Genomic DNA, 24,634 nt, shown 5'->3' with positions numbered 1-24,634 from the left:
CATGGGGGGGATCCCGGATCCGGGTTAGGTAGCCAGCGGAACTCCTCCCACATTCCACTGAAAAGGCAGAGCGTGAAATTCAAAATATATTTTTTTGAAATATTTAACTTTCACACATTAACAAGTCCAATACAGCAAATGAAAGGTACACATCTTGTGAAACCAGCCAACATGTCCGATTTTTTAAATGTTTCACAGCGAAAACAGCACGTATATTTATGTTAGCTCACCACCAAATACAAAAAAGGACAGACATTTTTCACAGCACAGGTAGCATGCACAAAGCCAACCTAACTAACCAAGAACCAACCAAACTAACCAACAAAAAACTTCATCAGATGACAGTCTTATAACATGTTATTCAATAAATCTATGTTTTGTTTGAAAAATGTGCATATTTCAGGTATAAATCATAGTTTACATTGCAGCTACAATCAGAAATTGCACCGAAAGCAGCCATAATAATTACAGACACCAACGTCAAATACCTAATTACTCATCAAAAAACATTTCTGAAAAATACATAGTGTACAGCAAATGAAAGACAGGCATCTTCTGATTCCAGCCAATATTTCCGATTTCTTAAGTGTTTTACAGCGAAAACACAATATAGCGTCATATTAGCTTACCACAATAGCCAGAAACACAAGCCATTTCCCAGTAGCAAAAGTTAGCGATCGTAACAAACCAGCAAAGGATATATAATTTTTGACTAACCTTGATATGCTTCATCAGATGACAGTCCTATAACATCAGGTTATACATACACTTATTTTTTGATCGAAAATGTGCATATTTAGAGCTGAAATCAGTGGTTATACATTGTGCTAACGTAGCTACTTTTTCCCACAACGTCCGGATATTTTTCTGACACTCAACTATTCTGACCAAATAGCTATTCATAAACATAACTAGAAAATACATGTTGTATAGGAAATGATAGATACACTAGTTCTTAACCTCTCTGGAATAGAGGGGGGGCTGTTTCGACTTAGGGAAAATTGGTCTCCAAATTAAACTGCCTAGTACTCAATTCTTGCTCGTACAATATGCATATTATTGTTATTATTGGATAGAAAACACTCTCTAGTTTCTATAACCGTTGGAATTATGTCTCTGAGTGAAACAGAACTCATTCTACAGCACTTTTCCTGCCAGGGAGTGAGATTTCAGAAATCTTGGCCCCTGCTCCCAGGTCAGTTCATAAGTCCCTGTGAATGCTATGATGCTACAAACACTGCCTACGCCTTCCTCTAGATGTCAGTAAGCGGGGAGATTTTGAATGGAGTGGATTGCGCAATCCGGGCTCTATAAATAGACCCTGGAGCGGAAAGAACGTCCTTTTCAACAGTGCGCTCGACGCAGAGTGGTCGTCGGACTGGCCTCCTTCCAAGCTTTGGTTTAGCCACTTATATATCGCCGGTCATGTTTTTATTCATTATAGGTGTTAAAGACATCATAAGGTAGTTAATTTAAACCGTTTTATAGCAATTTATATCCGTTTAGTGCGATTTTGAGGCATTTCTTTGTGATGCACTTTGAAGAGCTGGGCACGTTTCCAGTACCGGTCGAACGTTAGTGGCCATTTCGACAGGACAAGAGGACATCTTTCGACCAAAAGACGATTAGACCGGAGAAAGGATTCATTGCCCAAGATTCTGATGGAAGAACAGCTCATAGTAAGAACTATTTATGTTGATAAATCGTGTTTCTGTCGAAAAATGTTAAACGCTTATGCCGCCATTTTGTTTGGTGTAGCTTCGTTTGGCGCAACCTGTATTGAAAAGTAAGGATAATTTAAAAAATGTAATTCAGCGATTGCATTAAGAACTAATTTGTCTTTCGTCCACCCTATATTTTTTAGTAAAGTTTATGATTAGTTATTCATTACGCGAGATCACTGTCCAAAATGGCGCCCGACATTTTCAGCCCAGGTTGGCTACTATTCTCATTGTATAACCACGTTTTTTTGTGGCTAAATATGTACATTTTCGAACAAACTCTATATGTATGTTGTAATATGATGTTACAGGAGTGTCATCGGAAGAATTCTGAGAAGGTTAGTGAAAAAATTAATATATTTTGGCGATGATAACGATATCGCTCTCTTTGGCTTGAATCAATGCTTGGGTAACGTTTGCATATGTGGTATGCTAATATAACGATTATTTGTGTTTTCGCTGTAAAACACTTAGAACATCTGAAATATTGTCTGAATTCACAAGATCTGTGTCTTTCCATTGCTGTGCGCTGTATATTTTTAAGAAATGTTTTATGATTAGTAATTAGGTAATACACGTTGCTCTCTGTATTTATTCTAGTCGAGTTGTGATGGTGGGTGCAATTGTAAACTATGATTTCTACCTGAAATATGCGCATTTTTCTAACAAAACCTATCCTATACAATAAATATGTTATCAGACTGTCATCTGATGAGGTTTTTTCTTAGTGGCTATCAATATCTTTATTTGGCCGAATTGGTGATAGCTACTGGTGGAGAGAAAAAATGGTGGACAAATAAAAATGGTGTCTTTTGCTAACGTGGTTAGCTAATAGATTTACATATTTTGTCTTCCCTGTAAAACATTTAAAAAATCTGAAAATGTGGCTTTATTCACAAGATCTGTATCTTTCATTTGGTGTCTTGGACTTGTGATTTTATGATATTTAGATTTTCCTTCCTTTTTCATTGATGCTAATCAGTGAGGGGGGGGGGTTGGGGGTGCTTGTCAGTTGGGACTATCCCAGAGAAGTTAATGCAATCGCCGTGTTAGAATTCTAAAAATAACTTCATTACGACATAAGGCTTAGTTATGGCGATCGAGTGCCCAAAACCTGGGCGCAAACTAATAGTACAAAGTTCAACAGATATATGAAATAGCATCATAAAATGGGTCCTACTTTTGCTGATCTTTCATCAGAATGTTGTACAAGAGGTCCTTTGTCAAGAACAATCGTTGTTTGGATTTAGAACCCTCCTTTTTCCCTCTTGAATTAGCAAGCGCACTAGCCAAGTGGCTCGAAGCTCTCCTTCCTGAACAAAGGCACACAACGCAACACGCCTAACGTCCTGAATAAATTTCAATAGTCTAATAAAACTATATTGAAAAAACATACTTTACGATGATATTGTCACATGTATCAAATAAAATCAAAGCCGGAGATAGTAGTTGCCTATAACGAAAGCTTTTCAGAAGGCAATTCCAGGTTCAACCTCGCGCTTTCCAGAAAACAGGAAATTGGTGACACGTCATTCCAAGAGGATTTATTCCATCTCAGACCAAGATAAACACTCAATTTCTTCTCTCACTGCCTCTTGACATCTAGGGGAAGGTGTATGACGTGCATGTATACTAATACGTATCATGCCCATTTATAGGCAGGACCTAGAACAGAGCATCGATTTCAGATTGTCCACTTCCTGGTCAGGAAGTTTGTGCCAAATGAGTTCTGTTTTACTCACAGATATAATTCAAACGGTTTTAGAAACTAGAGAGTGTTTTCTATCCAATAATAATATGCATATTGTACGAGCAAGAATTGAGTACGAGGCCGTTTAAATTGGGCACGATTTTCCCCCAAAGTGAAAACAGCGCCCTCTGTCCTCAACAGGTTAAACAGCCATTACTAACATTGAGTGGCTGATGCCAACATACTGACTCATCTCTAGCCACTAATAATGAAAAATGTATGTAATAAATGTTTCACTAGCCACTTTGAACAATGCCACTTTATTTAATGTTTACATACCCTACATTACTCATCTCATATGTATACACTGTACTCTCTACCATCTACTGCATCTTGCCTATTCTGTTCGGCCATCACTCATTCATATATTTCTATGTACTTATTCTTATTCATTCCTTTACACTTGTGTGTATAAGGTAGTTGTGAAATTGTTAGATTACTTGTTAGATATTACTGCATGGTCGGAACTAGAAGCACAAGCATTTCGCTACACTCGGATTAACATCTGCTAACCATGTGTGTGACAAATACAATTTGATTGATTTGATTAGAAAAGTAAACAAGTAATTTTGCATCATACCCATGGTATATTATCTGATATACCACGGCTTTCAGCCATTCAGCATCCAGGACTCAAACTACCCAGTTCATAATATAGAGATCAATGCTTTCCTGTAAGACGGAGATGAGAGATTATGAGCCATGGAAATACATTTAACCAATACCTCTATTTCAAAACACAAAAATCTGAAATATGTTTTAAGTAATGAAAAATAATCACATGCTCATCAACTGAGTCCTAACAATTAGCCTCCTTGTGCTGTCCTATAATTCATAAATGGTACGTCACCAACTGAGACATCAAACTCATGTTGACATATCGAGCACAAACGCCAACTATTAATCTATTCAGCAGCAATTAGTGGATTACTGTGGGTTATGTCAGTGGACTTCAAACACGGATGGCATAGCTATTTTTAGCTGTGCAATATAGGATTGGTTCATATTAGCGTATGTGATTGTGTTTAATTAGAATTTGTGGGAAAGTAATTACTTTGATAGTCACATTAATATATTCACAAAGTGTGGAGCATTTGGGTCTAATTAGCATTTTTCTAGTAGTTAGATGTTTAGTTTGTTTGTATAGGACACTTGAAATGGTTAGGACTGTGCATCACATGCTCTCTTATCTCTAATCATCTATCTCTTGGATTTCTCACATGTTTGTGCAAGATTTGTAATCATATTGCATGGATTACTAACTAAATTGAAAAATGCCTGCGGATAGCTGGGAATAAGGATAGCAGGGAATTGAAACATTATAGTGTGACCACTATTTGTGTGCAAACTGTATTTGCTTTAATTTCAACAGACTGGAATGGCAGGAGGGTAAAGAAGCATGAAAGACACAAACAATAATATGAAGTGAATCTATATGGCAGGAATAAAACATCCATGCTTCATGGGTGGGACAGTGATCAGAGAGGATTGCTGAGGCCCCATGCTAGAGGCCCTAAGAACAGCTGCACAGAGTGAGATCACACAGAAGAGTGGAGCCTATCCGGACAGTGTCTGTTGCCGGCACATGCCACAATTTTGATGTGTGGATAGGCTGTTCATTTCGATGTCTGTCCAAGGGTTGCATTGACCTATGAGATTAGCAACAAAGGCTTTATGTAAGGGTATTACCACAGCACCCTTGTGGTGGTATTGCTATCCCTGAACACTGCAGGTTGCTGATGAATGCTGTTTGCTCAAGTTCCCTGCTCGCTAAATCCTTGTTCACAAGAATGCATGGGCACATTAAAACTGAAAGCAGGAGTATGTAAATCTCATTCATATTATCCCCATGGCGTTTAAGAGCTGAGGAAACTTTTCTCTCGACCCACTCCACTAATACTACACTAATGGCATTAGCGACAGGATAAAAAAATTTGCACACATTGGTGAGGGAGACACAATGTATTAAAATGAACACTACCTTCCCCACTGAACCAGTGCTATTCCAATAAGCTTAGGACACTGGGTCTGAACACCTCCCTCTGCAACTGGATCTTGGACTTCCTGACTGGCCAACCCCAGGTAGTGAGGGTAGTCAATATCACCTCCGCCACGCCGACCCTCAACACAGGGGTGTGTGCTTAGTCCCATCATGTACTCCCTATTCACCAATGACTGCTTGGCCACACACAACTCCAACACCATGGTCAAGTTTGCTGACGACACGATGGTGGTAGGCCTGATCACAGACAACGATGAGTCAGCCTACAGGAAGAGGGTTGGGGACCTGCCAATGTGGTGCCAGAGCAGAAACTCCCTCAACATCAGTAAAACTAAGGAGCTGATCGTGGACTACAGGAAACGAGGGGTGGCAGAAGTATTCAATTATTCTACTGCCACGGACATTATTACCTTCAGAGTTTTTGGGGAAAATTAAGTTTAATGAAACGCATTTCTAAAATGGAACCCATTGCTAGCATCATTAAAATCACAGAGAAGTTTTAAGAGTCAGGATGTTGCTTATGAATTGTCTGAGTAGAGGGTACAAGATGAACGTACTGCATGATCTGGGTTTCTTATGATGGAGTCTACTCCTTAGGATTACGAAAGCATCATAGAATAGAATATATTTTTGTTCATCATGTGTTACAGGTAATATCTTTACAGGCAGATGACATACATTACCAGTCAAAAGTTTGGAGATACCTAATTACTGCAGGTTTTTTTTTCTTTACTATTGTCTACATTGTAGAATAATAGTGAAGACTTCAAAACTATGAAATAACACATATGGAATCATGTAGTAACCAAAAAAGTGTTAACCTGTTGGGGATGGGGGCGCTGTTTAGACTATTTATGCTAATGTGGCTAATTTTTTAAACGGCTTCCCACAAAATCCTTGATCGTACAATATGCATATTATTATTATTATTGGATAGAAAACAGTCTATAGTTTCTATAGGAGTTGAAATTTTGTCTCTAAGTGGAACAGAGCCCATTCTACAGCAATTTCCCTGACATGGAGTCAGATTTGAGAAACGTTGGCCACTTTTCTGAAGTCATTTAAACGGGCACTGTCGTTGCTATGACTATACGGACACTTCTTACGTCTTCCCCTGGATGCCTTTACGTGATGACGATTCCAACGGGCTCGATTGCTCGTTCACAGGCCCTACAAATGAAAAAAACCTTTAGCTAGCAAGTCTTTTCTTGCTGCGTAACGCGCGTGGAAGACACCGACCCTCTCCTGTTCCAAGCGTTAGTTTAGCCTGTTATATTTCTCCGGTCATCTTTTCACTCGTTATAGGAGTTACAAACATCACAAAGTAGTTAATTTAAAGCGTTTTATAGCAATTTATATCCGTTTAGTGCGATTTTGGGACATTTATTTTTGCAACGATGTGAAAAGTTGGGAACGCTTTTCAGTTCATCCCGAACGTAGTTGACATTTCCACATGGCAAGAGGACAGCTTTCCACCAAAAGACGATTTCTCCCAAGAAAGGATCCTTTGCCCAAGATACTGATGGAAGAACAGCTCAAGGTAGGACATTTTTATTATGATAAATCGTGTTTCTGTCGAAACATTTTAGTGGCTTAGGACGCCATGTTTTTTGACGTAGCTTCGCTTGGCGCAAACTGTATTGAAAAGTAAGGATAAATTAAAAAATGTAATAACGCAATTGTATTAAGAATTAAATTGTCTATCAATCCCTGTCCACCCTATATTTTTTAGTCACGTTTATGAGTATTTATGTATAAGAGTAGATCACTGTCTAAGTGGCGCAAGGACGTTTTCTTTACCAGCTTGTCTACATTTCACATTGTCTAACCATGATTTTGGTGGCTAAATATAAACATTTTCGATCAAACTGTATATGCATGTTGTAATGTGATGTTACAGGAGTGTCATCGGAAGAATTCTGAGAAGGTTAGTGAAAAAATTAATATCTTTTGGCGATGTTGACTTTTATCGCTCACTTTGGCTAGAATCAATGCTGGGCTGCTAATTGCTATGTGCTAAGCTAATATAACGATTTATTGTGTTTTCGCTGTAAGACACTTAGAAAATCTGAAATATTGTCTGTATTCACAGGATCTGTGTCTTTCGATTCGTGTATGCTGTGTATTTTTACGAAATGTTTGATGATTAGTAGTTAGGTAAACACGTTGCTCATTGTAATTATTCTAGTCCATTTGTGATGGTGGGTGCAATTGTAAACTATGCCATATACCTGAAATATGCACTTTTTTCTAACAAAACCTATCCCATACCATAAATATGTTATCAGACTGTCATCTAATGAGTTTTTTTGTTGGTTAGGGGCTATAAATATCTTAGTTTAGCCGAATTGGTGATGGCTACTGGTGTTGGTGGACAAATAAAAGATGGTGGATTATGCTAATGTGTTTTTAGGTAATAGATGTACATCTTTACATATTGTGTCTTCCCTGTAAAACATTTTAAAAATCGGAAATGTTGACTGGATTCATAAGATCTGTGTCTTTCATTAGCTGTATTGGACTTTAATGTGTGAAAGTTAAATATTTAAAAAAAATTTTTTTTTTGAATTTCGCGGCACTGGTTTTTCAGTGGGGGGGGGGGGGGTGTGCCGCTAGCGCCACGCTGATCCTAGACAGGTTAAACAAATCAACATTTATTTTACATTTCAGATTTTTTTAAACTGGAGGGTCCGTCATGGTCTGGGGTGGTGTGTCACAGCATCAACGGACTGAGCTTGTTTTCATTGCAGGCAATCTCAACTCTGTGCGTGACAGGGAAGGCATCCTCCTCGCTCATGTGGTACCCTTCCTGCAGGCTCATCCTGACATGACCCTCCAGCATGATAATGCCACCAGCCATACTGCTCGTTCTGTGCGTGATTTCCTGCAAAACAGGAATGTCAGTGTTCTGCCATGGCCAGCGAGGAGACCAGATCTCAATCCCATTGAGCACGTCTGGGACCTGTTGGATGGGAGAGTGAAGGCTAGGGCCATTCCCCCCAGAATTGTCCAGGAACTTGCAGGTGCCTCGGTGGAAGAGTGGGGTAACATCTCACAGCAATAATTGGCAAATCTGGTGCAGTCCATGAGGAGGAGATGCACTGCAGTACTTAATGCAGCCGGTGGCCACACCAGATACTGACTGTTACTTTTGATTTTGACCCCCTTTGTTCAGGGACACATTATTCCATTTCTGTTAGTCACATGTCTGTGAAACTTGTTCAGTTAACCTTTCTGGCGCAGGCGTTCCGCTAGCGACTCACCTCGACAACATCCGTTGAAATTGCAGAGCGCCAAATTCAAAATACAGAAATAGTCATAAAACATTCATGAAAAATACAAGTGTTATACATCGGCTTAAAGATTAACCTCTTGTTAATCCAGCCGCTTTGTCAGATTTCAAAAAGTCTTCACGGCGAAAGCATACCATGCAATTCTATGAGGACATCGCCCCGCTTACAAAGCATGCAAACATTTTACAACCAAGTAAAGGAATTACAAAAGTCAGAAATAGTGATAGAATTAATCACTTACTTTTGAAGATCTTCATATGGTTGCAGTCACAAGAGTCCCAGCTACACAATAATAGTTTGTTTTGTTCGACAAAGTCCCTCTTTATATCCCAAAAACACAATTTTGTTGGTGCTTTTTGTTCAGTAATCCACTGGCTCAAAGGCGGTCAAAACATGCAGACGAATACATCCTAATAGTACCGGTAAAGTTCGTCGAAACATGTCAAATGATGTTAATAATTAATCATCAGGTTGTCAATTGTCTAAATAATCAATCATATTACAACCGGACAATAGCATATTCAATAGAAAGGAAAAACAACGAAGGGCGCTCAATCGGTCACGTGCGCAAACCAGCATTGCAAGATTCTACAGTCCACTGACAGGAACATTCTTCTTCATTTTTCAGAAAACAAGCCTGAAACAATGTCTAAAGACTGTTGACATTTAGTGGAAGCCATAGGAACTGCAATCTGGGTCCTAACCCATTAGATACTCTATAGGCATTCAATTGAAAATACCCACATCCAAAAAATCCCACTTCCTGGATGGATTTTTCTCAGGTTTTTCGCCTGCCGTATCAGTTATGCTATACTCACAGACATTGTTTTATTAACCTGTTGAGGATGGGGGCGCTGTTGTTACTATTTATGCTAATTGGGTAATTTTTGAAACGGCTTCCCACAAAATCCTTGATCGTACAATATGCATATTATTATTATTATTGGATAGAAAACAGTCTATAGTTTCTATAGGAGTTGAAATTTTGTCTCTAAGTGGAACAGAGCCCATTCTACAGCAATTTCCCTGACATGGATTCAGATTTCAGAAATGTTGGCCACTGTTCTGCAGTCAGTTAAAAGGGCACTGTTATTGCTATGACTATACGGACACTTCTTACGTCTTCCCCTGGATGCCTTTACGTGATGACGATTTCAATGGGGTCGATTGCGCGTTCACAGGCCCTATAAATTAAAAAACCCTGTAGCTAGCAAGTCTTTTCTTGGTGCGTAACGCGCGTGGAGGACACCGACCCGCTCCTGTTCCAAGCGTTAGTTTAGCATGTTATATTTCTCCGGTCATCTTTTTACTCGTTATAGGAGTTAAAAACATCATAAGGTAGTTAATTTAAAGCGTTTTATAGCAATTTATATCCGTTTAGTGCGATTTTGGGACATTTATTTTTGAAACGATGTGAATAGCTGGGCACGCTTTTCAGTTCATCCCGAACGCAGTTGGCATTTCCACATGGCAAGAGGACAGCTTTCCACCAAAAGACGATTACTCCCAAGAAAGGATCCTTTGCCCAAGATACTGATGGAAGAACAGCTCAAAGTAGGACATTTTTATTATGATAAATCGTGTTTCTGTCGAAAAATTTTAGTGGCTTAGGACGCCATGTTTTTTGACGTAGCTTCGCTTGGCGCAAACTGTATTGAAAAGTAAGGATAATTTAAAAAATGTAATTCCGCAATTGTATTAAGAATTAAATTGTCTATCAATCCCTGTCCACCCTATATTTTTTAGTCACGTTTATGAGTATTTATGTATAAGAGTAGATCACTGTCTAAGTGGCGCAAGGACATTTTCTGACCAGCTGAGCTACATTTCACATTGTCTAACTATGATTTTGGTGGCTAAATATAAACATTTTCGATCCAACTCTATATGGATTGTGTAATATGATGTTACAGGAGTGTCATCGGAAGAATTCTGAGAAGGTTAGTGAAAAAATTAATATCTTTTGGCGATGTTGACTTTTATCGCTCACTTTGGCTAGAATCAATGCTGGGCTGCTATGTGCTATGTGCTATGCTAATATAACGATTTATTGTGTTTTCGCTGTAAGACACTTAGAAAATCTGAAATATTGTCTGTATTCACAGGATCTGTGTCTTTCGATTAGTGTATGCTGTGTATTTTTACGAAATGTTTGATGATTAGTAGTTAGGTAAACACCTTGCTCGTTGTAATTATTCTAGTCCATTTGTGATGGTGGGTGCAATTGTAACCTATGCCATCTACCTGAAATATGCACTTTTTTCTAACAAAACCTATCCCATACCATAAATATGTTATCAGACTGTCATCTGATGAGTTTTTTTCTTGGTTAGGGGCTATAAATATCTTAGTTTAGCCGAATTGGTGATAGCTACTGGTGTTGGTAGACAAATAAAAGATGGTGGATTATGCTAATGTGTTTTTAGGTAATAGATGTACATCTTTACATAGTGTGTCTTCCCTGTAAAACATTTTAAAAATCGGACATGTTGACTGGATTCACAAGATCTGTGTCTTTCATTAGCTGTATTGGACTTTAATGTGTGAAAGTTAAATATTTAAAAAATAATTTTTTTTTGAATTTCGCGGCTCTGCCTTTTCAGTGGGGGTGGGGGGGGTGTGCCGCTAGCGGGACGCTCATCCTAGACAGGTTTTAAGACATCATGTTATACAATACATTTATGTTTTGTTCGAAAATGTGCACATTTATAGGTATAAATGTCCGGAGACATTTTAGACAGCCACGTAATCTAACAGAAAAACTCATCATAAACTTTGCTGAAAAATACACGTTGCACATATAATTAAAGATACACTGGTTCTTAAGCATTCGGATTACTGGACAAAACATCACAAACAAAAAGGAGGTATTTGGTCATAAAGAGGGACATTATCGTACAAAAACAAACATTTATTGTCTAACATAAAGACCTGGGAGTGCCACCAGAGGAAGATCATCAAAGGTAAGTGATTAATTTTAATGCTCTTTCTGACTTTTGTGACACTCTCCTTGGCTGTAAAATGGCTGTATGGGTTTCTGTGGCTAGGTGCAGACCTAACATAATCACAAAGTGTGCTTTCTCTGTAAAGTCTTTTTGAAATCTGACACAGCGGTTGCATTAACTTCTTTGGGATAGGGGGCAGCATTTTCACTTTTGGATGATTAGCGTGCCCAGAGGGAACTGCCTCCTACTCAGTCCCAGATGCTAATATATGCATAGTATTGGATAGAAAACACTCTGACGTTTCTAAAATTGTTTGAATGATGTCTGTGAGTATAACAGAACTCATATGGCAGGCAAAAACCTGAGAAAAAATCCAAACAGGAAGTGGGAAATCTGAGGTTTGTAGTTTTTGAACTCAGCCCCTATCGAATTCACAGTGGGATATGGGTTATGTTGCACTTCCTAATGCTTCCACTATATGTCAACCGTCTTTAGAACGTTGTTTCAGGCTTCTACAGTGAAGGGGGGCCGGATGGGAGCTGTTTGACTAAGGGGTCTGACAGCAGCCTCATTCTCAGTCATGCGCATTTCACATGAGAGGTATCTCTCGTTTCATTGCTTTTATACAGACAATGGAATTCTCCGGTTGGAACATTATTGAACATTTAAGATAAAAACATCCTAAAGATTGATTCTATACTTAGTTTGACAAGTTTCTTCGACCTGTAATATAACTTTTTGAATTTTTCGTCCGACTGGACCTGAAAGCGCTTTTGGAATTGTTTACCAAATGCCCTAACAAAATAATCTATTTTGACATAAATGGACATAAATGATGGACATTATCGAACAAAACAAACATTTATTGTGGAACTGCGATTCCTGGGAGTGCATTCTGATGAAGATCATCAAAGGTAAGTGAATATTTATGATGCTATTTCAGACTAATGTTGACGGCGCAACATGGCGGATATTTCTTTTGGCTGGTTTGGGTTTTGAGCGCTGTTCTCAGAAGATGATTTTTCCGTAAAGTTTTTTTTGAAATCTAACACAGCGGTTGCATTAAGGAGAAGTGTATCTAAAGTTCCATGCATAATACTTTAATTTTCATCAACATTTATAATGAGTATTTCTGTCAATTCATGTGTCTCTGCAAAATCATAGCATGTTTTTGAACTACTGAACATAACACACCAATGTAAAATGAGATTTTTGGATATAAATATGCACTTTATCGAACAAAACATACATGTATTGTGTAATATGAAGTCCTATGAGTGTCATCTGATGAAGATCATCAAAGGTTAGTGATACATTTTATCTCTATTTGTGCTTTTTGTGACTCCTCTCTTTGGCGGGAAAAAATGGCTGGGTTTTTCTGTGACTTGGTGGTGACCTAACATAATCGTTTGTGGAGCTTTCGCTGTAAAGCATTTTTGAAATCAGACACTGTGGCTGGGATAATGAGAATGTTATCTTTAACATGGTGCCTAATACTTGTATGTTTTTGTTCTTTTGTTCCATAAAGATATTTTTTATATCCAAATATCTCCGTTTGTTTGCTGCATTATGCCCAGGAATCCACCGGAAAGAGCGGTCACGACAACGCAGACATAAATTCCAAATTATATCCATAATGTCCACAGAAACATGTCAAACTTTAACATGTCAAAACGTTTTTTATAATCCATCCTCAGGGTGTTTTTCAAATATCTATTCGATAATATATCAACCGGGACAGTTTGCTTTTCACTAGGACCGGGAGTAAAAATGGCTGCCTTTCCCTTTTGCGCACAACTCACTCTGAGAGCCCCCACCTATCCATTTACGCAATGTGGTCGTGCACGCTCATTCTTCAAATAAAAGCCTGAAACTATGTCTAAAGGCTGTTGACACCTTCAGGAAGCCATAGAAAAGGAAGTATGGTTGATATCCCTTTAAATGGGCAATAGGAATGCATAGGAACAGAGGTTTCAAAAACAGGGGCACTTCCTGATTGGATTTTCCTCCGGTTTTCGCCTGCAATATCAGTTCTGTTCAACTCACAGACAATATTCAGACAGTTTTGGAAACTTTAGAGTGTTTTCTATCCTAATCTGACAAGCATATGCATATTCTAGTTTGGGGGGGCTGAGAAATTGGCAGTTTCAAATGTGTACGTTTTTTTGCCAAAAACGAAAATACCGCCCCCTAGTCTTAATGGAAAAATTGGTGTAATCAATTTATCACTAGCCACTTTATATAATGTTTACATACCCTACATTACTCATCTCATATGTATATACTGTACTCTATACCATCTACTGCATCTTGCCTATGCCGTTCGGCCATCACTTATTGATATATTTTTATGACATATTCGTATTCATTCCTTTACACTTGTGTGTATAAGGTAGTTGTTGTGAAATTGTTAGGTTGTATTACTTGTTAGATATTACTGCATGGTCGGAATTAGAAGCACAAGCATTTTGCTATACTTGCATTAACATCTGCTAACCATGTGTATGTGACAAATAAATTTGATTTGAACATTCAAGTATTTTACACACATCATGAATCGGAATGCATGATATGTCACCAGTACTTGAAAACAAGTAAATAAAACAGTATTTACATTATGATCCACACATACATAGGGTGTGCTACAGCAGAAACTACAATAAGCTACTTACTTTGATAGGAATACACACATGTCCAATTTGTACAACAAACAACAATGAAAGCAATGCGGGCGCCAGCCAGAAAATGTGCTGGGGTAAAACGTTTGTGCAAGGCCTGTTCTGAATAGATGTGCAATGTCTTCATACTTGATCTGGGTGATAAACTCGGGAAGTGCTTGGGCTCACTTTGAAGAGAGAAGTTTGTCCACTCAGTAAAGCCTCAAACATAAATTGTCCGCAAGAGTGAAATGGGCTACTTCTAATGCCAGTTCATGAGGAGACGGAACACACCTCAACTCCAACTGTTGTTAGAAAATAAAACTTGTTAGAAAATAATTTGAAATTGTTGAAACATAGCCTGTTGATAATTAGCAGGCAGCGTGCCTTGGTTTGAGGGCAGCGCGGGTAACTGTCCTGTTGCGTAATATAAATCACATTTTGAACAGTTAGAGCATTTTGACATCATGTGCATGAAAAAACTCACATAGGTGGTGACGATTAGAGATATTTGGAACTCACACGTGAAAAGTGAAATAGTTACAGTGGGAACAACATCCCCTATACACTTCCTGATAAACTCAGTCACCGTGTCAGCGTATATGTCAATGTTATTCTCAGAGGCAAACCGGAACATATCCCAGTCCACTTGATCAAAACAATCTTGAAGCATGGATTCCGATTGGTCAGACCATTGTCGAATAGACCTTATCATGGGTGCTTCCTGTTTGAGTTTCTGCCTATAGGAAGGGAGCAAATCAACTGCACATTTGCCTACCTAATGTTTACCAAACTCCATTTATAGACCATAAAAGTTTTGATGTTGGAAATGTGGTGGTGAAAAAAAAAATCGGATAATGAACCAAGAATACATCATGAAATCCCAAAGAACCAACTGCCTAATACCAAAAACACAAAACGAGGATAAAAAAATGTATGTGATGCAATACTAGGTCACTGAAACCTAACTGTCAGTAAGATATGACAATTGGATTATATCATCGTCTGTTTGTGCTGAACACTCAAACAAGATAAAGGATAATGTCAACCACTAGAGAAACTGCAGTCAGAATTGAATGTACCTTTGTGAACTGTGGTCACTGCTCAATGTGAAAAATCATAACACACTCAATGCAATGCCATTTTTATGGACAACCCATTTGGACCGATTCTGCATTTGGCTGGAGGGTAAATCCCCATGAATAACACAACATGTATCTCTGGTAATGCTGAGGAAATAGGCCGGATCATGAGAAAAAACAAACCAACAACGGTGGCCATGGTTATGACAGAGTGAAATATCAAAGGAAAAAGTCAATTCAACCACTATGATAAAAGGTTTTCCTGTTCATGTGATCTGACTGTATTAAAAATAATACAATTACTACCCCTCTGATGTCACATTTCCTCAGTTTGATTGCTTTTAAACTGTTATGGCTGCAGCCCGACGCCGGTACACTTATGACAACATCCAGCTCAGGTGCAGGGCGCGAAATTCAAAATCTATTTTTTTTTAATATTTAACTTTCACACATTAACAAGTCCAATACAGCATTTGAAAGATAAACATCTTGTCAATCCAGCCAACATGTCCGATTTTTTAAATGTTTTACAGAGAAAAAAACACATTTATGTTAGCTCACCACCAAATAAAAAAGAGGACAGACATTTTTCACAGCACAAGTAGGATGCAAGTAGCATGCACAAGCCAACCTAACTAACCTAGAACCAACCTAAATAACCTAGAAAAAACTACCTCAGATAACAGTCCTATAACATGTTACACAATAAATCTATGTTTTGTTCAAAAATGTGCATATTTTAGCTATAAATCAGTTTTACATTACTGCTCCCATCATAGCTACAGTCTGAAATCGCACGGGAGTAGCCAGAGAAAATACAGACACCAACGTCAACTACTAATTACACATCATAAAACATTTCAAAAAAATATATGGTGGATAGCTAATGAAAGACAAAGATCGTGTGAATAGAGCCAATATTTCCGATTTTTGAAGTGTTTTACAGCGAAAACACAATATATCGTTATATTAGCTTACTACATTAGCTAGCACACGGCAGCATTGATTCTAGTCAAACGGTAGCATAGCACAGTTCGACAGATATATGAAAAAGCATCCCAAATTGGGTCCTTATCTTTGTTGATCTTCCATCAGAATGTTGTAAAGGGGTCCATTGTCCAGTACAGTCTTTGTTTGGGATCCAGAACTAACTATTTCCCTCTTGAATTAGCAAGCACACTGGCCTGCGGCGCTAACCTCTCCTTCTTCAAACAATTCTTCCAAAGCATCACGTCTAAAGTCCCGAATAAATTTCAATAATGTAATTAAACTATATTGAAAAAACATACTTTAGGATGATATTGTGACATGTATCAAATAATATCGAAGCCAGAGATCATATTCACCTTTAACAAGCGTTTTCCAGGAGCCGAGTCCAGGTTCTACTTCGCGCCCAGAAAAATAAATAAAGTGCGCAAGTCTCACTCCAATAGGTTGTGTTCAGTCCCTGGACGAGATATTCAAGTCCTTTCTGCTCTCACTTCCGCATGACACCCAGTGGAAGGCGTATGACGTGTTTCTACAGTCCTAAGTGACATGCCCTTTTATAGACAAGGTCTTGAAGAGAGACATCGATTTTGGAAAACTCACTTCCGGATAGGAAATGGGCTGTAAAAATAGTTCTGTTCCACTTAGAGAAATAATTCAAACGTTTTTAGAAACTAGAGACTGTTTTCTATCCAATAGTAGTAATAATATGCTTATTGTAAGAGCAAAAATTGATTAAGAGGCCGTTTGAAAATGTGCACATATTTTCCAGTTTTTCAATACGCCCCCTGCAGCCATAAGAAATTAATCAATAAAATAAATCAGATTTAACATGGAATGAGTCAGCTAAATGGGTAAGATAAGACGTCTGAATGTAATGCATACATTATTGACACTTAACTGTCTCACTTAAATAATGAGAATTCATCCACCCACATGCAGCAGTGGAAACCTCTTCCAGCCCTGTACTGCGCAACAATTTTGTTTCAAAGATAGTATATTCTGACAATTCCTCAAGCATTCAGAGTAACGGAGAAAAATATAGAGCGGTGAAGGGGGGCTTGCTCAGGGAAGCCTTTGTATGGCCCCTAGAAACATGAGTGCTTGCATAAATTGAACAATATGTTAATGATGTCATAACATGCCCCAGGATCTTTCACAAAGATGTATGGTGATTAGTTAAATTGTAAGAGAATGGAGTGATATTTTAATGATGCCAATTCGTTTTGGAATAAGTTGCATCATGCAACACAGAGATATCAAAAGGACTGCCAAAGAAGTTGTTTTGTAAAGGTGGCATACATCAGGAAAAACAGAATACTGGAAGTGACTCCTGGAAGAAAGAAAGCAGCAGTGTTAAATGTCTGGAACTCTTTGGCACAGCTAATTTCTTTTGTTTTTCTTTCCCTTCACTTGTCCATGGTGTAAATGGAACTAGTCTAAATCAAAGGGAAGCACTCGAGGGAAAAAGTCATGAAATAAAGATAAACATTACTGTCACTCACTAGTGAACACTCACACTGAAAAAAAGTGTGCTATCTAGAACCTAAAATGGTTCTTCAGCTGTCCCCATATGATAACCCTTTGAAGAACCCTTTTTGGTTCCAGGTAGAACCATTTTGGTTCCATGGTTGAACCCTTTTGTGTTCGACAAAGAACCATTTCCACAGAGGGTTCTACCTGGAACCAAAACGGGTTCTTCAAAGGGTACTCCTATGGGGAGAGCCTTTGGAACCCTTTTTTCTGAGAGTGTACTACAACCAGTCTTGTGTTCGAGACCACCTAAAGCGAGACCGATTGAAGACCAAGACCAGAAAAATGCGAGTCCAATTGGAGACTATGATTGTAATTTTGTCAAATCACCGCCATAACAAGAGTTCAAAATATATACTATTTCTGTGTTCATATTTCAGAACATTATGAATTCTTTAGACATTCAGAAAAGTGAAAGAAATATATGCTGATGGAAAATAGAGCCACTCTAAAAATGATTACTAACCCAAACACAGTAGGTAACAATGGGCATTATGAGAAGGGCTAAGGATTTATTCAATAATTATTTAAATAATTATAATTTTATTATTATTTCATTGATGTTCAGATTTAATCTATCCAATCAGGATTTTTCTTTGCTGGTCTCTTGGGAGATAAACCTAGCTAGCTACATCAGCAATTGGCTTGGCCATCAGAAGCTGGATAAAGACATCTGCCATTCACCCATATTAGGGAACAATTTGGGCTTAATGAGTGGGACCGTTTTTACAAAAACGTATGGAAACTTTTGCCTTCTTGAAGGACAACAGGTCACTGTGCAATAGCGAGCAGTAGTTTTGACACAGTCTAGCTTTTGTTGTCGGCTAGTTTGCTGCGGCTGTTGCAGGTATTATCAAAGAGGATGTTGTTGCTAATTTGTTAGCTTCTCCCTTTTCAAGAATAACTTTCAACAATAAGTTAAGTTTCAAATAATCATCATCTGGTGAGGGGAAATTTGTTTTTTATTGCAGCATGCTTGCTGTTGTTAGCCATCTCTTTGAAAATAACTTGTGTGTGAAACATTGTTCCATTTAAAGTGGAACTGACAGCATTTTAGAAGGAACTCCAACCAAAACGAACTTCTCTCCAACGATCAAGATGACACACACCGAGCGTAACTATATATATATTGATTGCAATTGTTCCCAAATGAGTGAGCGTTCATGTGTAAGGATTAGCATGTAAATTGTTATAATTGTGAACTCTGTAGTGAATTGTTAGTCGAACGCAACTTTCCTTTTGTCTAACAAGCCGCTATGCCGGTTCAGCCCACTAGGGCATATTTCTCCCATCATTTCATGTAACTATTTTAAGTTTGTTTGTTTGTTTATGCATTTCTGTGAATTAATTAGTTAGTAATAAATAAATGATTTAAGACAATTGATGTATGGATGACTCATAGTGAAGACTGGGTTTGTGCAAATAATCAACAATTTACGACGTTTGGAATGAGACTAACATGAGGTAAAAAATAAATAAATCATTAATCAGAAGACTATTGATGAGATATGAAAATATCTGAAAGGTTATATTGGGAAATTATAACTTTGTAATCTAATAACTTTCCCGTGTGCCCTCGAATTCATAGTTAATTAGTTACGTTATTACTCAAGTGATCGCGTAATCCCTAATTACAGGAATCTTTGATAAAAACTATAAGTCTTCAATTTAACGATAGCAAAGACACGACAGAGGTAAGAACCATATTATGTGCACAGCGATTGTGATCCCCCTGCTATTGAGTGTTGGTCAGTTAAAATGGATTGACTCCTTTATTCTTTCAGGCAAGTGCATATATAATTGAGAAGACGAGGCTGTGCGCTCAGAAAACGTGGTCTGACAGGGTCAGGTTTCTCTACAGCACATATATCACCATGAGCCATGCAATTGAAATTATGTCAATAAAACGGGTCTCAGACTGTGAGAACGCTTACAAGGCTGGAAAAGTTTGATGCCACATTTGTCTCCTTAAATGTAACATTTGAGTTTGTGAATCGAAGGCTGTGCCAGAACTTGCTAGCGAACATGAATCCAGGATCTAAAGCTTTATTTATTCATCATTGTGGTGTAAAAATTCAAGGCCATGGAGAACCATGCATTTTCTTATGCAGTATATACACAAACAAACACATTTAATCCAATTCATCCTAGCCTTTGTGGGTGGAAGATGACATCAATATGTATTTCCTGCAAAATCGAACAAATTATAAAGCTAATTATAAGAAGAAAAAGGTAAATTATATATTTTGATATGGCACATTATGATATGTAAAACGACATACGAACCCAGTGAGAACACTCAATTCTCTCCCCTGCAATCACACTCTTTTATTCTCATGTCCAAGGACTCTATTTTGGTACTTTTTAATAGCTCAGTGGTGTCTTCTGGAGTGGCTCTCCCCACTCTCTCTAAAGGTCACAGACATTGAGAAAGAAAGAATGGCAGCTAATTTCAGAGGCAACATCCAGATACTGAAATATTTCTGATTATTTGGGTTTTCAGTTATAACAAAGACTCGTTCAGTTGTTGGGTTGATAAGAACAACAGAGCATCTACAGTTGAAGTCGGAAGTTTACATACACTTAGGTTGCAGTCAATTAAACTTGTTTTTCAACCACTCCACAAATTTCTTGTTAACAAACTATAGTTTGGCAAGTCGGTTAGGACATCTACTTTGTGCGTGACACAAGTCAATTTTCCAACAGTTGCTTACAGAAAGATTATTTCATTTATAATTCACTGTTTCACAATTCCAGTGGGTCAGAAGTTTGCATACACTCAATTTACTGTGCCTTTAAACAGCTTGGACAATTCTAGAACATTATGTCATGGCTTTAGAAGCTTCTGATAGGCTAATTGACATAATGTGAGTCAATTGGAGGTGTACCTGTGGATGTATTTCAAGGCCTACCTTCAAACTCAGTGCCTCTTTGCTTGACATTATGGGAAAATCAAAATAAATCAGCCAAGACCTCAGAATATTTTTTTAGACCTCTACAAGTCTGGTTCATCCTTGGGAGAAATTTCCAAATGCCTGAAGGTACCACATTCAACTGTACAAACAATAGTATGCAATAATAAACACCATGGGACCACGCAGCCGTCATACCGCTTAGGGAAGGAGACGCATTCTGTCTCCTAGAGATGAACATACTTGGTGCGAAAAGTGCAAATCAATCCCAGAACAACAGCAAAGGACCTTGTGAAGATGCTGGAGGAAATAGGTACAAAAGTATCTATATCAACAGTAAAACGAGTCCTATATCGACGTAATCTGAAAGGCCGCTCAGCAAGGAAGAAGCTGCTGCTAAAAAATGCCATAAAAAAATCCAGACTACGGTTTGCAACTGCACATGGGGACACTTGGGCCTCCCGGGTGGCGCAGTGGTCTAGGGCACTGCATCGCAGTGCTAGCTGCGCCACCAGAGTCTCTGGGTTCGCGCCCAGGCTCTGTCGCAGCCGGCCGCAACCGGGAGGTCCGTGGGGCGACGCACAATTGGCATAGCGTCGTCCGGGTTAGGGAGGGTTTGGCCGGTAGGGATATCCTTGTCTCAGTATGTAAAATGTAATGAAATGTAAAAAAATGTAATAAAATGTATGCACTCTACTGTAAGTCGCTCTGGATAAGAGCGTCTGCTAAATGACTAAAATGTAATGTAAATGTAAGATCATACTTTTTGGAGAAATGTCCTCCTGTCTGATGAAACAAAAATAGAACTGTTTGGCCATAATGACCATCGTTATGATTGGAGGAAAAAGGGGGACACTTGCAAGCCGAAGAACACCATCCCATCCGTGAAGTACAGGGGTGTAAGCATCATGTTGTGGGGGTGCTTTGCTGCAAAATGGATTGGTCCACTTCACAAAATAGATGGCATCATGAGGCAGGAAAATGTTGTGGATATATTGAAGCAACATCTCAAGACATCAGTCAGGAAGTTAAAGCTTTGTCGTAAATGGGTCTTCCACATGAACGATGACCCCAAGCATACTTCCAAAGTTGTGGCTAAATGGTTTAAGGACAACAAAGTCAAGGTATTGGAGTGGCCATCACAAAGCCCTGACCTCAACCCCACAGAAAATGTGGGCAGAACTGAAAACGCGTGAGCTAGCAAGGAGGCCTGCAAACCTTACTCAGCTACACCAGATCTGTCAGTAGGGCAGCTAGCAAGGAGGCCTGCAGACCTTACTCAGCTACACCAGATCTGTCAGTAGGGCAAAATCCACCCAACCTATTGTGGGAAGCTTGTGGAAGGCAACACTAAATGTTTGACCCAAGTTAAACAATTTCAAGGCAATGCTACCAAATACTAATTGAGTGTATGTAAACTTCTGACCCACTGGGAATGTGATGAAAGAAATAAAAGCTGAAATAAATCATTCTCTCTACTATCATTCTGACATTCTTAAAATAATGTGGTGATCCTAACTGACCTAAGAGAGGGCATTTTTACTAGGATTAAATGTCAGGAATTGTGAAAAGCTGAGTTTAAATGTGTTTGGCTAAGGTGTATGTAAACTTCCAACTTCACTGTAAATGTTGAGAGATGTACTGTTTCATGGGATTGATGGCAACATCATGCTGTCATGAACTTGACTGAACATTTCTCATTATATTGTAGATACGTAGATAGCAAATGGTAGATAGTAGAAGTCGTAGTAGTAGTTTAACTTAATATTCATTCAACACGTGACTAATGAGTCATGATGACACTATTAAGTCAGCTTCTTGACGCAGGATTTTCCCATTGGACCGTGATGCTAAGTGACCAGAGTTCGATAAATGTCCTCAGTGCCATCATGCCTCATTACACAATTATATAACAATGTCATGACAAACTGAAATGTTACGTCTGTTGCCATGAGATGTCATGAAAGGCAGAGTCAAACAGGAGATCAGCCTCAGTCTACAGTAGCAGAAAACAGTGGGTATGTTTGTATCTGTACATTCAATTAGCAAGTGAGCAATTTCTACAAGTGTAGCTACCGGCATTGAGACCCATATGGCGCTAGTGGAACAAACAACGTGTGCACTTAACACAAACTCAGCATCATTATCAGTTAATTAGGAAAAATAATAATATTTCTACCCTCACCCTTCTTAATATACATGAAGGAACACATTCAGTAGGGTTCAGATTATTTAAACACTGGTGCCCTTCTGTCACTTGTTGCGAATATTCCTGTCAAGATTCTCATTTTGGTTCCAACTCCCAAAGCACTGAAAGTCACTAAGTGGGAATAATAATTGCCAGCAGAACAATTATCAAGCATAGGGCCTTTGTGGTTATGTAAATGTTTTGTTTTGACGTTCAACTGTTTTGGGGGTGAAATGCAATCTGTTAATTGTTTTGTGCCACTGATGTATTAATGAATCCAAAAATCCATAATTAAATAAATATATACTTTAGCATTCACAGATGCTGCGAACATGGTGGGGTCAGGGGTGATTTGCTGTGAAATGCAAGCCCACACCTCTATCTTAGGAACTGCACCAATGCAAGTATTCATTACAACATCATCTCCTGAGATGTTTGTTACAAGGTTGAAATAGCAATGACTCTGGTGGTTGAACCATTTAGATAATTCACATACCGATTATGTTGTCTCAAACCTTTCCATTATCTAACATAAATATCCAAATATGATTACTTTGGATTAATATCTCAAGAACATGAAACAAATGCAGTAAGTGTTTTTGCTTAAACACCTAACATTGAGACATTATAATCTGCAAACAAACACCATAGTACAATATATTGAAAATATTTGTTTCACTTGTACTTTATGATGCACATTCATTGACAGAGAGTGTGTCTTGAGATCAACAGTGTTGATTCTCAGCATGCTCAGTGTCTGTTGTTGAGCAGTCAGAGTGGTTGAACACATTGTGAGATGGAAAGAAAGGAGCATCACATTTAAATACAGACTCAATATAATCTTGGAGGAGATATTGAGATTAAATTACAGTAGAAAATCTTATTTGAGGGTTACTGTGGAGAATGTGTGTGGGTGTGCCTTACCGTCACGAGCAAGGCATTTCAATACTGTCACGGCAGCTTTGCATTAAATTACCAGATCCCGTGACGTTTGGTAGTTACTCTCAACAATAGTTATTGTGAAATGCTGGTGATATGATACTCCACTCCTCTCCTCTCCCACTCTGTCAAAATGAGCCCTTCACCATCTGGAGAGAACTGCATCATAAAAAATAAAGAAAAACCCATTTACTTTCTCGCTCATGCACAGCAGATTATAATAATACTACAGTACGCTCTAATCAAAGGCTGTGATTGCAAAATGTGTATGTCTCCCATCAGTTTGAGAAGCAGGTTAAATATCAGACCAAGAGGACTTCCATCAATCACAATCGCAGCTGAAATACAGACAAAGCACAATTTTAATCACAAATCAATGTAAATTAACATTATTCGATTCTTTGATATAGTACAAGACAAAACATGACCGACGACTACGTTAAATTGTTTGCGCCTTATGCGTCATGGATTGAAATGCCACCAACGTTCAAAAGCATACTTTAAATCATGTAGCTGTCACGTCCAAATGTTGCCTACCGCACTGTCATTATTCACTATCCATAGTAATTCTGACACTGATGTCTGAGTCAGTTGGTTTAACTGTCGCATTGTGTCTCATCTTGTG

This window comes from Salvelinus fontinalis, chromosome 6, assembly GCF_029448725.1.
Source record: "Salvelinus fontinalis isolate EN_2023a chromosome 6, ASM2944872v1, whole genome shotgun sequence".
Taxonomy (NCBI): Eukaryota; Metazoa; Chordata; class Actinopteri; order Salmoniformes; family Salmonidae; genus Salvelinus; species Salvelinus fontinalis.
The sequence above is the reverse complement of the archived record's forward strand: the minus strand, read 5'-3'. Positions refer to the sequence as shown.